Below are 15,088 nucleotides of genomic sequence, written 5' to 3' on the forward strand. Positions count from 1 at the left end.
CTGCTCCTAATCAAGGGCCATTTAATTCATTCCCAGATCATTGTCTGCACTAATTGTCTTAAACAAACCCAAGTTCATTGCACCTTATTCTCAAAGGGCCTAGAAGACTTCTAATTACCTGTAGGTGGTTTTCCTTGCAGCCTAGCTTCATTAAAGATCACAATATGTTCCCCTAATAGGTTTCCCATTAAAATCCAATAGGTTCCCATCAAAATGAGTTATGGCCTCAAAAAAAATCCACTAAAATATATTTTAATTAAAGTGAATTAAATATTGCATATGTCTGTGTCAGCCAACAGGTTGTAACTGGGGCTGATCCCAGAAGTAAAGAGGAAGGGATTTGGTAAATGGCTCACAAGTAGGGTGAAGAAGTATAGAGGAAGGGATAATGCTGGCTTGGCCATTCCTGGAAGGAGGACTTTTGGCAAAATCTCCTTATCAATTTGAGCCTCAGTTTACACATCTCCAAAATGCTGATTATAATCTTTAAAGTTACTTTTAGCAAGATGAGATGACAGACAACAATAAGAAGGTTCACGTGCACAAAGATGCACTATCGTTATGTAATATTTGTAAGTCTTGTCTCATCAGCTTTACTAGGAAACAAATCCACACCCCATTTCAATAGTTTGCGATAACAGACCCTTATTTTTCACAAAAACTTGGCACAAGCTATGGTCTCACGGCTTAAGTCACAGTCCTTATCTGGAGCATCCCTCTGAAGACAGAGAGCAGAAGCCTAAGAACTGCCTGAGCCACGTAACTGTGTTCAGAGCTTGTGTTAGACACTCAGAGGCCATGCTTTGCTCTTTTCCACTGATACAGCTCTGCTCTGCACAGTGCAGAGGACTATATTCTTGCCTCCATGAGCAGGGCGAGGGTGCGGCTAGATCTCTCACAGGAAACGAAGAGTAACTGTCAATAATAAAGCATCCTCCACTTACCACTGGGCTTAGCAGTGTCTTCCAAGCTGCCTGATGACCAGAACCAGCGGTGGAGGATGAAAATTCAGACAGAGTTCCACTGCAGAGCTCCTAAATCTCTATGGAGGGCCCTTGTAACCTGTTTTTGGTTTTTTAACGTTATTATATCATAGGGGCCCGAGAATCAACAGCTAAGGCATGAGGACCTGAGTTCAAATCCCTCAAACCTATGAAAAAAACAGGGCTAGCTGCAAGCACCTGCAACCCTAGTTCTGTGGGGACAGAGATGGGAGGATCCCTCGGCTGGCTGGCTACCAGCTGAGCTCCAGGTTCAGTGAGAGACCATGGATGAAGGAAATGAGGTAAAAAGTGACAGACCGGGCTCCCGAAATATTCCTCTGATCTCTGGGTATGTACATCCACATATCACCACACCACACACACAGCATTATAAAGAACTACCATGCTACAGGCTATAAAACAGACGAAAGCAGGGGTTTTAAAAAATAATAATAATATTTTTATTGATTATTTGGGAATTTCACATAATGTGTATAATGCATGGCTTTTTTGTTTGTTTGTTTGTTAAGGCAGGGTTTCTCTGTATCTTTGGAAACTAACTCTTGTAGACCAGGCTGGCCTCAAACTCACAAAGATCCTCCTGCCTCTACCTCCTGAGGATTAAAGGCATTTGCCACCAGCTAAGAACAGGACTTTTAAGCAATCGAAATTTTCAACTGTTTTCACAAAGTGTCATCACAGGACAATTTTCTGAAGTGGAATCCAGACCCTTGTTTGTAAAATGAGAGTATGAGCTAGAGTTTCTGACACAAGTCTAGTGAGCCTCACTAAACACCTCCTCATTTCTTTTTTTAACTTTTAAAAAGGATTTGTATGTCAGCGTTTTGGGTTCAAGCAAACCTGATGAGAAGGGAGGATTTCCTCAGCCATTTCCTGACCTTCCCCCAGCCTCCTCCACAATCAGCGTCTGATCACAGTGACATAATGAGACTCCATCAACATATCTTTATCACCTGAAGTCCATAGTTTGGCCTAGAGTTCGCCTGTGGTGGTTTCATGGGTCAGACAATGTAGACTGGCACTCGCTCACCATCATGTTGTCATAACCGATGGTTCCACTGTCCTAGAGCCTGTCTGTGCTCGCCCACACATCCCCATGTGGCTGTTCAGTAGTAACAGCAACAGTGATTAGGAAAATGTCCAGAGCTGTGCATTGGAACAAATGTTAAACTCTAGCTATGTCAGCAAGTGGATGAGATGCTGTGAAAGTCTGACCCCCCCAGACCCATCACAGAAGGAAAGACTGGACCCCCAAAAGTTGTCCTCTGTCTTTCGCATACATGCTGTGGAATGTGTGTGCTTGCATCCACACACATGCAATAACAATAAACAAAGCAGAGAAAAATGGGATGAAATTCTGATAATAGCATACACGATAAAAATGTGTAGCAGTCCCTGTGTAAGGGCTGTGAGGGAAGAAATCTATGTTATAAATGCAGTGGCTGATGACACACCAGATTCCTGAGGAATAATCCTTGGCTCTGGTCATGCGTTAGACTCACTCGTAGAATTTTAAAAATTCCCAGGGCCTTGGCTCATCTCCTGGAGACTCTGATTCCGTTCATCCGGTTGGGGAAAGCATGTCAGTCAGGCTTTCCAGATCTTTCCCCTGAAAACCTGATTTGAAAAGTCACTGCCCTAAAACCACTTGTCTATGTACTGTCCTCAGGACAGAGGTTCAGCTTCATTGGTCAGAAACATGTCATCTCAGGCTCCGCCCTGGACCAGAGCAATCAGAATCTGCCATTTCATAAGAGCCCTGGGTGACTGTGTGCACAGCCAGCCGGGGCTGCAGCTCCCCTACCAGCCAGCAGTGTGTCCCCAATCGCGCAGCACAGCGCTCAGCAGTGAGCGCATCTTCAACCTTGAACAGCTTTTGCCTCTCTTGGTTTCCACTGTGGATTCCTGCACTCGGTCTCCTACTTTCCGTTACCCACTGAGTCTTCTTGTCTAACCTCTAACAGCATGGGTGAAGACATGGTGAAGACAGCACAGCACCGGGCTCTTCCCGTCTCTTCGCCCTTCATCTTTAGTCCCCTCACCTGACCCCACGCTGCTAGAAGCCATCTACTGAATGGCACCCATGTGATTGCTGAGTGCAAGAGGAGCTGGGAAAATGATTGTCCTTTGTCAGGAGTAACTTCAGGGACATGCGACCCATGCAGCTCCACATTTGGCTTAATGCCTTGATGTCACTGTCTTGAAATTGGCATTTTTCAAGTTCATTACACTTATTTCTTTATTTGTGTGTGTCGGGAGGGTGGAGGGTGCATGCGTGTGTGCCATAGCAAATGTCCGGAAGTCAGAGGACAACTTTCAGGAATCGTTCTCCCCTTCTAATACGTCAGTTCTGGGGACTGAACCCGGGTGCCAGGCCTGGCAGCAAACATCTTTCCCTACTGTGCCATCCCACATGCCCATGAAGTTTGAACAAGGGTCTCAGCATCCTCAGTTGGCACTGGGTTTGCACTTGTAATAAATCTGCATTAATTTGCCTACAAGTGGTATCTAGTCCTTACCTTTTCTTCCACTAAGATGCTGAGATGGGGAGGCCCCTAGTGAAGAAACTGGGAGTCCATAGGTGACAAGGCATCCCCCACAATGTTCTCCTCACTCCTAATTTATGTTTCTCTAGTTTCCTCCCTATTGACAATCGTCACTCCCACCAGCACACTGGCCATCATTTGTTCCTCCACGTTTCTCCTCTGAAACATGTTTTGAAACCGTGTGCCATCTCTCGATCTCAAGCATCTCTTGTCTCCTGCTGAAACACTTGCAGTTGTTTAGTTGCTTTGTGTCTGTGGTATATATGTGTGTGGGTGTGCTCACCTGTCACGGGAATGTTCAGGGCAGAGGTCAACGTCAGGATGTCTCTCCTCAGTCACTTCACCCTATTTTTTGAGTCATGGTCTCTCACTGAATCTGGAGTTGACTACCTTAATTAGACTGGTAGCCAGTGATTCCCTAGCATCTGCCTTTCTCTGCTCCCATTGTTAGGATTTCATGGGCACTGGGGATCAGAACTCAGGTCCTCATGCTTGTGCCATCTCCTCAGTCCTTCTGCTTAGGTAATTTTAACTGGTGCCCTGCCCTCTCTTAGCTCCAGAGGATCTAGAGTGACCCAGAGAGTGAAGGGGTCAGATGCAGTATTTCTTAGCTGCAGAGTCTTAGATAGTGCCTAATCGTTCCAGGGTCTTCTCTCGTTTCCTTCTTCCTGCCTTCCCCAGACTACCACCTACAGTTCTATCACCTCTTTGACCTTTGTACAGCTATTTCTCCTCCCCTTAGGCCACTCATCTTCCACAAGACTGACTTTGAGGTCCCTGCACCTCTTAGCCCCTTAAGCAAGGGAGAAACTTGCTATCACTGTGATTCCTTTGTGGGGAGCTGTCTGACTGTGCCTTATCCTTCCTGCAATGAGTCAGGGTTGCTGCCCCAGGCGACCACCAGCCAAAGAATCCTTTTCCCCAGCTCCTCTGGGCCTTTGTTTCCCAGTGGGCCATGTTGGAGCTGACTCCCTTCCCAGCTTTGCATCCAGTGCTGTCTGCCCCTCTGAACTGAACACAGGAGTCATGGTGAGAACATTACATAAGAGAATACTTAAAATGGAAATTGGCGGAAGCTGAAAGTAAGGGTTCTGGGTTGTGCTGAGAGAGCTGGTTTAGCAGCATGCATTGTGCACACTCTAAAAGAGCTCGCTCAAACTCCTCAGGCCTTAACAGCCACACCCTGGACACAGTTGAGCCAGCTCTTCTTCAGGACAAATCTGGTTGTGTGGTCCCCTAGGCCTAGGTGCCAGAGCCACACATCCCCTACACTTCATATGTTGGAACCCGTGGAGGTGAGGACTTCAAGAGTTCATTGGGGTGAAATGAGGTCACAGCGTGGGTTACCTAGGATGACCCTGTAACAAGAGAAAGAGGGGTGTGGCATGCTTACCTTGTCTTGGCATGGAGCTGATGCCAGTGCCATGCTCTTGGGAATCCCAGAACTCACAACCATGAGTTAGATAAACCTGTGTTCTTTATAAGGTATCCAATCTTGGGTATTAAGTTACAGTAGCAGAAAGCAGTTAAGGGGCCTGATTTCCCAGCAAGAGGCACAGCTGCAAGCCCCTGTGCCCACCTGGTCCAGTTGGTGCTCTCGAGAAGAGTACTTGAGGCTCTGCCTGCCACATGGGACTCACTGCTGTCTTCCAACTCAGGCTGAGGTTCTAGAACAGCTGTTCTTGTCCCTCGGGGATGCTGAAAGAGCAGACTCGGCTGGTTTCCTGTCTCTATCTTCTGCTCCTGTGGGTCACCAGCTATGTTTTTCTGTGACCTGGAGAGCTCAATTTTTCTGAGTGAACTCTGAATATTGATTTTACTGGTTGTTTATCCAATATTTTAATAGTTACAATGGTAATACTACTTAATTAAATCAATACTTAATAAATAACTGCTACTTATTGGGTATTTTTGTTGTTATTCGAGTCCATTCACAAGAAGCATAGATGGAGGGAGTAAGTATTCTGAAACCAGACCTTCATTGTATTCGAGTTCTCCTGTCCTTAGGAAGCCAAACACGGACCCTGGTTCCATTCTGGGAAAGAGGACAGTTGCCTTTTGGCTTTGGTGACCTTTTGTACATTTGTACATGGCCACCCGTGTAAATGGCTGGCCTTTTGCTTACAAAGCTGGAGTGACAGGAACTTCCAAGATGTCCATAAGCCATCACCCTAGTGAAAATGTCACCACAAGAGGTTTGTGTTGTCCTCAGGAGAAAACAGAATCTGCCTTTGGACCATGCTCTACCTCCTGCCGAGTTCCAGGCGTTCGTTCCTTCGTTCATGCTGGGCACCCTGTGCTGGCTACAGGGAGGTTCAGTGGCAGGCAGGGCAGTCGAGGCCCTGTCCTCATGGAGATTATGTTTAAAAGTAGAGACAGATAAAAAATCAAGTCATCAAACACAGGTAATTACCAACCTCATTAAGTCTCCAGAGGAAAAACAGGATGTGGATGAAGAACAGAGGAGACTGATGTGAGACTGTAGGAGGATCAAAGATGTCTCTAGGAGTTGGACCTGGAAGATGAGAGGGCTCAGTTCATGTGTGAAGGGCCTGAGGCAGCAGGAGGCAGCCGCCGGAGAGCGCTCACTAGAGGTGAGGGGAAACTGAGAAGATTAGAAAAGACCTTGTGGGCCTTGGCAAGGATGGGGATTTGGCTCCTGATGGCTCAGTCATCACAGGCCTCCAAACCTCTGAGCTGTGACAGTGAGGAACAGGCCTGATGCAGGATAGGAAACACTTAAACATGTGCTGAAGGAGTGGGTAAGGCAGGGTCTTCTGGGGAGTTGGGGGTCAGCAGAAAGGGCTCTGGAGCTGGGGCCGGGAACAATGAGGGAACAGCGAATGCGGAAGAGGAACAATGAGCAGGACCGGAAGGACAGAACCAGAACCACTGACAGAAGCATCATGGGATGTGGGGAAGTGGTGACTTCAGGGTGGGATCCAAGATGGTTCTCAAGTCCTGGCAGGAATGCTCTAGCAAACCCCACGCCCTTGAGCAAGGAATTCAAGAGAAGGCCTTTATGAATCTGAGTCACTCAGGAAAATACTTTAGACTTGCTAATTAAGCATTTTTATATCAAACATCCTCTCCATCTTCAGGACCGCCTACATGGTGGAGGACTCTGGTCTACAGAGTAAGTTTCAGGCAGCCAGGGCTACATGGTGAGACCTTGTCTTTAAACACTGCCTACTTCCTAGCACAGGCAGCGATGTCACTCACTAGCAGACAATCTGACCCAGAGTCCTGTTCTGGAGGACTGGAGATGGACACCCCCAGTATGCCTCTTTGAAACTCTGGACCCTGACATCTCATCTGTATGGCACCTCTGACAACCCCTGTCCACTGAATCCTTGTCATTGATGAAGCTGTTCCAGAAATACACCTTGAAAGACAGATTGTGAGTATAGCCGGTGTAAAGAATTGATCCCAAGAGGTGTTAGCAGGAAGTGGCAGGGGGTAGGGACAACCCTAGTGTGCTGAGAAATAGGGGGGAGGCCAAGGAGCAATTTGTGTTCAAGCCCTCCAGAGAGCTCTGGGAAAGTGGGAGGCCAGGAGAAACTGCACCAACTCTAGGTCGAGTGGCTGAGATACTTCTGGGGCACTCGCTCCCCAGCCACATCCCATCAGCCCCACGGACAAGAAACAACTTAAGGGAGAAAGGACTTCCTTTGGCTAAGGATTGAGGGACAAAAATCCATCCTGCAGAAAAAGCAGCGTTCCTAGGCTACACCTGCTCTGTCTGCTCATGAATGCCATGAGACACTCATCCTCCTGCGCATCACTTGACTTCACTTTCTAGTGCAAACCTCTATAGCTACCTTACTCTTGCATTCTTCATGTTTACAAAACAAGGAGAGTTTTGATTTCTCTGAGTCTAGTTTCCTCATCTGCAAAACAAAAACCTGGGTTCCCATAGCTATGACATTCTAGGACCTAATTTAGCACACCTTGACTGGCCTGGATTAGCGCTTGGATTGCTGGATAAGTCATTCCTTTTTATCTCAGGACAGAAACAGTACTGAAGGGTCTGGGCCTCCTAGGGAGGAAGTAGAACTAGAGACCTCTGTATCCCCTATACATGCTCACGGGTGCGCGTGTGTGTGCGCACACACACACACAAACACAGGCACACACACACACACACACACACACACGCACGCATGCACGCACGCACCCCTACCATCTGACTGACGGAAATCTCCACAGATGGGCCCCTGACAATGACTCAATCCTCAACTTATCCAATTGTCAGGGTCAATTCCTAGAAGTTGGGAGTCACTCTCTTGCAGCCATCACTGCAGCCTTATACCACAAGGCAAGTTTTAATTCTGCCTCTTGACCACAGAATCAGGAGGAAGAAGAAGATCCTGTGGTGTTCCAGGAAAAGTCTGGGCTGGAAGTCTGAGGGGCCAGGGTAGACCTCAAAGGCTGAGAGGCTGAACACGAGGCAAGTCATGGGGAGAGAACAGATCTGTAACACGCAGAGTATGATTTAAGAATGATGAGTTTTTTAAGTATCTTGGAAAGCCCATAATTTTCCCAAGAGGTTTAACAAAACAAAACAGACAAAGAACAAAAATTAAACAAAAAAACACAGTGATTAGTTACCCTGAGTAGAATGATGGCTAAGATATCTCCCAGCCCTGATCTCCATGATATTAGACACTGGGGGAAAGTCCTGTCATAACCTCCACCTAGCCTTTCTCAATAGTGCTGTTCTGCAGCTTTAACTTTGGGGCTGGAGATCTGGCTCAGGTGGTAAAATGCTGTGGCATGAGCATGGGAGTTAGGATCCCCAGCAGCCATGTAAATTAAAGCCATGCCCAGTGGAGCAGTGTGTGCCTGGAATGCAGATGTGGGACAGCAGAGAGAGGAAGGATTCTTGGATCTCCCTGCCAGCCAATCTTGTCAAGCTGATGAGCTCCAGGTTCAGTGAGAGACCCTGCCTCAAAAACAAGATGGAAGTTGCCTGAGTAAGACACTCAACATCAGCCTCTGGCCTCCAGATGCCCAAACATGCCCAGCACACACAGGAAACAAATGCCTGTAAATACACCTATACATACACTATATGGATATACATAGGAATATGTATATGCCTATATATACACCTGTACATACACTGTATGCACACACACAGGAATGTGTGCACACCCACACACTATACAGACCCTTGGACACACAGACAAACAGGAATGTGTATATATCTGTACATACACATGTATATATACTATATAGACACACACACAGAGGAATGTGCACACATCCATACACTATACAGACATGAAGGAATACAGACATACACATACACACACACACACACAAGAATGTATACATTACACAGATAAACACAGGAATGTGCATACTGTACAGACATACACAAGAATGTATACACTATACAGACAGACATAGGAATGTGTACACTATACAGACACAGGAATGTGTACACTTTATAGACATACACAGGAATGTGTACACTATACAGACACAGACAACAGGTTTTGTTTGTTGAGTTTCTAGTTTGTTTGTTTTAAAGAAGGAAGGTTTTCTTTTTATCACTGTGCATGATGGAGAGACTGTCATGGTGCACGTGGGGAGGATGGAGGACTTTATGAAGTCAGTTCTCTCCTCCCACCTGTATATGATCAGGGATCAAACTCAAGCCACTAAGTTTGCATGACAGGCACCTTTCCTGTGAAGCTGTCTTGACGGCCTGAAGCATTTGTTGTTGTTCGTTTTTTGTTTTTATTATTGTTGCTTGTTTGTTTGTTTTTCCGAGACAGGGTTTAGCTTTGGAGCCTGTCCTGGAACTACCTCTGGCCTCGAGACTGGCCTCAAACTCACAGAGATCTGTCTGCCTCTGCCTCCTGAGTGCTGGGATTAAAATTGTGTGCCACCATTACTGCCTGGCCCTGAAAGCATTTTAATTTCGAGTTCTCAGAGATGCTTTTCAGAACAGTGTTAGGCATACAGGAAAAGAACCAGGCAGTACACCTATGTCCTACCCCAGCCACTTCCCATTCTGACTAATGTGTGACTGTCACATACATTTGCTTCAGCTGCTGAGTGATATGGATACACACTAACTAAAGTCCACCATTTCCACGGGATACAGGTTGCATATTCTATATGTAACAAAAATGTATAATGACTAAAGATACAGATTTAATTTATTCATTATGAGTAACCCCTGATGGTATGTAGCAGTCATTACCACATCACACAAGAGATTCACTGCCCCACACCCCCTAGGTCCCACCTCTGACAGACATGGACCATTTTACTGTCACTAGGATTTTGTCTCTTCCAGGATTTCAGGAGTTGGAATTATAGAATTAGAGCCTTTTCAGACCTGCCTATTCCAATTAGTAATTTGCATTTGAGCTTTTTTTTCAATGTTTAACTTCTGTTACTACAATAATGTCATCATCATTATTATAATAAACATATGGAAATTTTCTGCTGTTATCATGTTTTGTGTATATGTATATGTTTGGGTGCACATGTGTGAAGGCTGGTGTTTGTCTTCTGAGACAGGGTCTCTCACAACAGTAAGCATCTTAGAGGACAGAAAGGTTGATTTGGCTTGTAGTTGCAGATCAGAGTCTGCCATGAGGGAAAGGTAAGGCAGGAACTCAGAATAGTTAATGGTGTCGCATCCACAATCAAGAATAGAGATAAATAAACACGCCCATTTTGCCTGCTTGTTCTCTGCTTATTTACTCTTCTACAGTCCAGGACTCTTAACCTAGGGAATGGTGATGCCCACAGCAGACTGGGTCCTTCTGCATCAATTGCCGATCAAGACAACTCCCCCAGAGACATCCCACAGGCTAATCTGATCTAGATAATTCCTCAACTGAAGTTTTCCTCTCAGATAATTCTGGATTGTGGCATGTTGATAATTAAAAGCTAGCTCTCATATCCACTGGACTGGGAGTTCACAAGCTCAGCTGAGCAGGCCAGCGGGCAGGTCTCTGGGTCTTCTGGCTCTGCCTGCCCAGCTCTGGGATTACAAGCTCTTGTCTCCATGCTGTTACATGAGTGCTCTAGATACAACCTCAGGTCCTCATACATGCATAGAAGCACTTTCCAGACTGAACCCTATCCCTAGCACCCTGCTACAGCAATTTTAAGTGTATAGCGCAGAGACATGAAGTCCATCTTCATGTATGCAACTGTCACCATGGTCTGAACTCAAGCTGGCACTACATGCATGGTTACATTAACTCGCCATTCCTATGGCTCATTTGGTGTTCACCAGAGTAACATTCCACTGTCTGGCTGAGCCACGGTGTGTTTACCCAGTCCCCTGTCAAAGAATATCTTGGTTGCTTTCAAGTTTTGCCAATTCTGAAGAAAGCCACTTCAAGCATCTATACAGGCTTTCACAAGGACATGAATTTTTAAGTCACTGGAGAATGTGTAATGTTAGGCCTCTGGCTTGATTTCACCAACATTACTGAGTGGAGAATGGTCAGACCCAGGCCCAACACACCATGGAGGTTGCTTATCCTTAATTGCCATGACACCCCTGTGACCCAGTGCTGCTATCCCAAATTACAGATGAGTAAACTGAGGCTTGAGGAAATTGAAGTGCACAGTTGTGTGGCCACATTCACCCATCTGTGAACTCATGGGGTCTTCCGATTTGAAGATGGGAGGAGCTAGGGATAAACACTCGTCTCTAGATTTTGCTCATTCTACTTCATTTTGATTATTTGCTCCCTTGACAAGATGAGCAAATCTGTTTTCTAGACTTGATGTTTTTCTGCCAACTTAGCGGCATGAGACTACTGATATTTTAACTGTGATCTGCTGCTCCATAGTCAACAGTTATAGGCCATCCGACCACTCAGGCCGCGGCCTGGAGGGCCTTCCAGTCTGGAGCCCCAGCTCTGCCACTGCCGTGATGTGTACATTTACACTAAGTCTATTGCTCTATTTATCAACAAAGACTCAGAAGTCAGATGTGGGGGTGAAAGCCTGTTAGATCAGAAAAGTCGAGAAGCAACCAGGTGACCTTCTTCTTTGGTTAAAGACTCAGCAAGAGACATGTCTCTTCACTCATCCCCAAATCAAAAGGAAACCACAAACTCAAGTTACGACCCTTACTACCCATGTGTTTTTTTTTTATCCAAATTGCTGGTTTCTCTATGGCCAGTTCCGGTCAGCTAGTCACTAGCTCTGCACCCTGTTGAAGGTAAGTTTCATTTAAACAGTCTCAGAGTGTCACAGTGCGACCAAAACTCCCAAAACACAGTCCAGTTATTATAGAAGGGCTTCCTTTCCTTCACGGTAGCGCTCTTTCATCGGAAGGACTCTCCAACTCTGAAGTCACAGCCTCCGTTTTACAGCTAGTACAGGAGACGTTGTAGTCATTGTGTGTCCTGAGTCCCCTTCTTCACCTGGCACATGCCTGGGTCTCACTTGGAAACAGCTGGTTGTGGAAAAACAACAGCCTCAGGTGACAGATTTCTCTCCTCCTCTGCCGGTGGCCCCATGACTGTGGAGTCCCCAGGGAGAGGACCCTGGTGGAAAGCACAGCAACCTCTGTGGTGGCTCCCAGGACGGCCTGGGCAGAGGAAGGCAAAGGAGCTCACGGGATCATGTGCAAACAACCTACCAGAGACCTATCACCATCAGCTCTGCTCTCAGGCCCGGTCACAGGCTTCCCTGAGCTCCCACCAGGCCGGTTCCCTCCGTCCCCAAGCCCCCTTAAGTACCAATAATGGAAGTGCTTACTAGGCCCCGCAACACTTCACCCTTATCTTTTATTTATAGCTGACAAAGCTCCAAGCAGGAAAAATATAATCACACTTTAAATAATGGAAGTTGTAGGTATTAGAGCTACGCGGGCAGTTACCGGAGCGGCAGAGATGTCTCCCTGCAGACCTGACAGGGGCACACCGACTGCATTTTTAATTTTTAAAACATATTTCTTCCCAAATTATTCTGCATTTCCGAGGAGCCGCGTTTATGGTGGTGATAAATTACTGTAATAAAATGCCTCTTCTTCAGATATACAGGACAAAGCCTTGCAGTGCACAGCCCAGCTCGGGCGTCCCCGAGAGAATGGCAGCAAGTCCCACTGCCACACTCCTCGCTTTAATTATTTGGCCAATGTGCCCTACATTTTTAATGCAGTCACAAGTTTTCTTTAAGCAAAGAATTCAAACAGGCCACCAATTTGTATCTGTAGTGTCAGTGTTCATATGAGGCCTTCTGAATGTCAGTGCGAGTGTGCACCCTTGGGTAGAGAGGCCTGTGTGACTGAAAATGCACCTGCCGTGTGTGTGTGTGTGTGTGTGTGTGTGTGTGTGTTTCTGGGAATAAACACACTAGTTAGTGCCTGTTAACATGAGCAAGTGTATGTGTGTGTGTGGTTCTGAGAATAAACACACTGGTTAATGCCTGCTCACATGAGCAAGTGTATTGTGTGTGTGTTTCTGGGAATAAACACACTAGTTAGTGCCTGTTCACGTGAGTGTGTGTGTGAGTGTGTGTGTGTGTGTGTAAGCTGGTGGATTCCCAAACATACATGCATCCATGAGTGTGACAGGCATGAATACATGAGCATGTTGTGTGCATCTATGTGCATTAGCTAGGCATGCCCAAGCCTCAGGAATCTTACATTGCATAGGCCCATGTGTTCCTGTGTGTGCGCACTTGTGCATGTGTACACTTGTGCATGTGTACACTTGTGCATGTGTACACTTGTGCAAGTGAGCCAGAGCCATCAGGTGTTTTCTTCAGTTGCTCTTCACTTACTTTTGGGGACATGGACTCTGACTAAACCTGGACTCAGCATGGCCTAGACTTCGGAGCTCAGTAGCAGAGCATGTGCTTAGCATGTGCTTGGCATGTATAAGCGTGGGTTCAGTCCCCAGTACCCAAATAAGAGCAAGTGTAAGCTTCAGGTTCCCAGAGATACTATAAGCTCAGCTGAGCCAGAAGGCCTCAACACACAGGCTACATGTACCCCAGGATAGCTAGGAATGAGACCCAACAGAGAGGTAAATTTATTTAAAACATTATGAGGGAAATGTGTGTGTGTGTGTGTGTGTGTGTGTGTAACTTGATTTATGGTTCTCACTTGTGAATTTTGTAGATGACAGCTTTGTCTTGTAACATCAAAAAGTTGAAGGCTCATGTCAGGCAGTGGTGACGCACCCCTTTATCCCAGCACTCCTGAGGCAGAGGCAGGCAGATCTCTGAGTTGAAGGTCTGCCTGGTCCACACTAAGAGAGAGAGAGAGAGAGAGTTCCAGGACAGAGAAATCCTGTCTTGGAAAGCCAAAAATAAATAAATAAATAAATCAATAAATAAATAATGTCTTTTAAAAAAGCGGCGACTCTGACTCCACACGGTGGAGTTGTTTTTCCTCTTTTCCTCTTTCCTCTTTGGGGGGCCACCACCCAGCTCCCAAATAAACACACAGAGGCTTATTTTTTTCTTATGAATGCCCAGCCTTAGCTTGGCTTATTTCTAGCCAGCTCTTCTGACTTAAATTATCTTATCTATATTTTGCCTCTGGGCCTTTATCTTTCTCTATTCCTGTCTTCCTCCACGGCGTGCTGTGTAGCTGGGTGACGAGTCTCCTAGAGTCCTCCTCTCCTCCTCTTTCTCACTCCTCCCTCTCTTCCAAATTTCTCCTCCTATTTATTCTCTCTGCCTGCCAGCCCCATCTGTCCTTTCTCTTGCCTAGCTATTGGCCATCCAGCTCTTTATTAAACCAATCGGGTGTTTTAGACAGGCTAAGTAACATGGCTTCACAGAGTTAAACAAGTGCAACATAAGAGAATGTAACACATCTTTGTATCATTAAACAAATGTTCCACAGATAAACAAATGCACCACATCTTCAATAATATTCCATAACGCCCTGCAGCTGGGTCGCCATGCAAAGCAGGGCAGTGGCAGACACCTCTCCCAATTCCAGGCTCTCCTAGTGGCAGGTCCCCCCAGCATGGATAGGGACACAGGGCCTGGAAAGATGAAGGAACTTATGACAGATCACACAATGACTGTCAGGGCTGGACTTGAACCCTGGTCTACCAGCTGTAAGGCCAGACCTCTTGATTCTGCCAAGACCTGGGTCCTTATGGCTGCCCTGGGGACAGAGACAGCTGCTCAGCCTTAAGGCTTTGGGCTGAAGCCAGAAGAATGACCCAGATCTTTTGAGGACCCTGGGGGCAGGGGCACCTGTAGGTGGGGTGGTCCGGGAATGCAACTAAAATAAGAAGTGGCTTCTTCTGAAAGGGCTCTGTGGTCTGTAAAGGGGAAGGAACTGGAGGCCGGAAACAGGAGTGGGCAGAGCAGTGAGAGGCAGACCTTGTAGCCTGCATCTCAGAAACCATGCTGGGCACAGCAGAGTCTGTAAGGCTGCAGCTCTGAGTCCTGAGCCAGGGGGCCCGAGAACTTGGGTTTAGGGCTCTTGGTCCTATTTCTTTTCATCCCCAAAGAACTGACCTTCGTGAATATGGTTCTCTTTGTCCTCCTGACACCCCTTTAAGAGACAAAACCAAGATTGTT

Source organism: Myodes glareolus, chromosome 21 (genome assembly GCF_982192425.1).
Source record: "Myodes glareolus chromosome 21, mMyoGla1.1, whole genome shotgun sequence".
Lineage (NCBI taxonomy): Eukaryota > Metazoa > Chordata > Mammalia > Rodentia > Cricetidae > Myodes > Myodes glareolus.